The sequence below is a fragment of the Mastomys coucha genome, unplaced genomic scaffold (genome assembly GCF_008632895.1).
Source record: "Mastomys coucha isolate ucsf_1 unplaced genomic scaffold, UCSF_Mcou_1 pScaffold11, whole genome shotgun sequence".
NCBI lineage: Eukaryota > Metazoa > Chordata > Mammalia > Rodentia > Muridae > Mastomys > Mastomys coucha.
This window is the reverse complement of record NW_022196893.1, coordinates 200,111-203,641: the sequence shown is the minus strand read 5'-3', so window position 1 is coordinate 203,641 and position 3,531 is coordinate 200,111.

Genomic DNA, 3,531 nt, shown 5'->3' with positions numbered 1-3,531 from the left:
TTGGAAGGGAAACTGGGAATGGAGAAATTCGCATGTAAATAAAGAAAATATCTAAAATAAAAAAAAAATATTGCCCATAACACCTATAGGTATGAGTTAGCTTAAGTAATGCACTGGATCAAGTTTTCATTGGGCTGGAGGCAAACTGTGAAAATATTTAAGTGTGTGTGTGTGTGTGTGTGTGTGTGTGTGTGTGTGTGTGTGTGTGCATGTGTGTGGTTACATATGTTGTAGCTGCAGGCTGAGAGGTCTATTGTAGTCTAGGTTCTGGGTTATAATTTTATAAACTCAGAAATGGTCAAATGCAAGTGCTAACATTCTGACATGAACTAAATTAGAGGAGAATTGCTGTGTATTAGTCCACAATCAATATTTAATTTTAGCAACTAGAATCTTCATGTTTCTCATCTAAGACATTCTTCTCCCCTGATCTAATAATGATCAGAAGACTGGAGAGTAGATCACTTAGGACTGTGTCAGTAGCAAATGGCAGAAATCCTGATCCAAAATGTCATAAGCAATTGTCTCATGTAACAGAGTAACTCAAGCACTGTTTGGGCAGAGTAAAGCCTTGCACTTTCTCTCCAGTCTCAGCTCAGCTTGCTTCCATGGAGGCTCCTTCCTCAGACTAGACTCCCCAGAGACCAGAGCAGGTTGGAGAAGCTGCAGACTTTACATTATCTCAAATGTGATACTGCAGATAAGCAGTGGCTTCTTGTCTAAAAGTCTATGAAAGATGTTTTTGCCTCTGATTCTGTCATGTGCCCATCCTTGAGCCAGACGTGTCCATTAAAAACAGAGTCCTGCCTTGCTTGGTCCAAAGGACTGTAGAGTGAAGTACAATCCCAACTACTTAAATAAGGCTAGTAACTTTCTCTAGTGTTGGTGCTGAGGAGGTTGGATGATCAGCAGTATCGAATGCTAAAGCCACTGACATAGCACCGATTTAACTTAAATACAAGTGTTAGGCCCTGGATAATCACCAAAAGTGTTCATTAACACATTCCCAGCCCTGTACACACATTCAATTGTGCATAGACCAGGGTCACAAAGTGGTTCAAATAAATGATCATTCCTTGTGACTTCAGATAAAAATCATCCCAATTTAATTCTCATGTTGCATCTATATGATTTCACCCTTTGATGACTTGTGGCACTAGACATGTGGAAGAATAACATGGGAAGAAAGTAAATCTCTCTCTTATTTAATTAGTATCTATTGGCTATATGGTGCATTACAGAGGTGAAAAATATAGAGGCAAGGAAATGCCTACAGTCAGGTTAAAAAATGGAGTATATAAGAAAAACTATTATAGCTAGGGGTGAGAAGGCCTTTGAATAAGGATGAGGACATTGCATTCTTCTCTTCTCATCTATCTCTTGCTTTCCTTGATGCTGAATTTCTTGTTATTGCACAGCTCAGAAAAGAATATTTCAGTTGAATTTGATAATATATAGAAAAAACTAGTACCTACTATACAACAGAGAAGTAGCATCCATGAAACCTGAATAATACGGTTCTTTAAACCAGACTGGCATAACAACCATAAGGTGTATGGAGAAAAGCTCATAAGTTCCTACTCGGAAATGAAGAGCTACAGGCTACTAAGAGACAGAGAATATGTTTTCTCTGGATATCTAATCCCAAGTGGTAGGTTGACACACGTGTAACTATGAACAATACTAAGTAGACTCAGTAGGAACTGGTGTGTGTGTGGGGGGGGGTTGTTGTAACAATAATCACTAAAGAAGAAATGGTCTTGAATTTGAGAGGGAAGTCAGGGGCCACAGGAGAAGTTGTAGGAGGCAGAGGAAGAAATCAAAATGATTAAAATACAGTACTAGTGTATGTAACTCTCAAAAAAGTTTATTATATTTCTATAATAAAATGAGGAAAAAATTGTGGGGTTTGGTGTGAGTGTACAAGTCCTAAATCATTCCTATAGAGATTCTCCTTCATCAGACTGTGTCTGCTCTTCACCCATTAGTCTGGTTATGCTTGTGAAAATATTAACTTTTGTCTCCATGAAGCATAGACTTCAGTATGTAAACTAAGAATTATTTAAAATAGGAAAAAGATCACTCAAAAATCAAAATCCATTTTAACTAATTGATCTGAAGAAGACAGACTAAACGTTGGTGCAGTGATTTACTCCACCATTTGAGGGATACTTTGTGAAAGCACTGAGGGAGACTAAGAGTAAACTGGGCCCTGGTAACCAACAGCACATGTAGAAAGTAAGAATTCCCATGAACATCGGATGTATGGAAATTGCCATCTCAGATATGTCATGTTCAGAGGGAGGACATCAAACATCTTCAGCATTTGGGGGAAAAAATTCAAGAAGCTTGCAGAGAACAGAGTGTTTTGGTTGAATTTCTGATAATTATAAGTTTCACTCAGTGCAGTGATAGAGTTTGGTAAGCGACATGGTATAAACTCTGTCAAGTGGGGTGTTGAGGCACTTCCAGTGTGTGACATCCTGAATTCACAGAGTGCACATAGCAGTGGGGTTAGAAAAATGGATATTTATTCATGTCTGGGGCCTGAATCAGAGATGAACCAGCTAGCCAGTGGCTGTTGCAACCTACAGGAGGGTTAACTATCACGAAAAAGTAAGAAAATAAGCTATTTATCAAAATCCCATGAAAATAATTTCAGAAGGTACTTAAGGTACCAACCAGTAGTGAACAATGCCAAAGATCTGAAATGTCTGATGATCATTAAGTAACATCCCAGGAGAGCAAGCCATAAGTCCTGGCAGGACTCATCCTCCAATGTGGTCAGGGAGTCTGGGTGTAGCTACATTATCAAGGGCTCTGGTAGAGAAACCCAGGGAACTGCCCTGGTTGGCATTATTCTCCACTTTTCCTGGATGCGAGACTCAGCCTTTTTCTGATAATGCTTAATAATTGTTTAGCATGCATTCAATAAATGTCAGCTTGAAGGGTGACAGGTCTGCACTGGGTGGGTGGGGCGGTATGCCATGGTCCAGCTTTTTCCACTTAAGAGAAATGATTGATGCTTTTATCTTATTGGCTACTTCATCCCCATAAGCAACTGCTGGAAAGTGCATAAGAGGAGCCAGTTTTCCAGAAGGAGAAAACTGAGATCTAGAGACAGAAGAATCAGATCTGACATGTGACTTCTCTGTTGCCAATGTGCTTGGTTCATACTTCCATACTCTTTACCCAGATCCTCTTAGAAAAGGCACTTTTCCTCACCCTATTCTTCACCAGTCAAAATGTATCTATTATCTTAAACCTGCCCCCTCCTAAGGCAGTGAGGAAAGATTCCCTCAGCATTAGGAACACAGTTCTAATAATTAGCCAACAGACTCCCCCAATCTGTATTTATAAAATCACATGGAAGCCATGGTCATCATTGTCTCGTGTAGCTGTCTTTCCTGGGGGCTTTCCAGTAATGCCTCTTGTTGTGGTGACTAATGACTTAATAACGAGATGAAAGTTTCTGGGTGTTTGAGCAGAGAGGAGCTGTCTGCCAAAATGGATTAGCCTGGTCCACCAGGT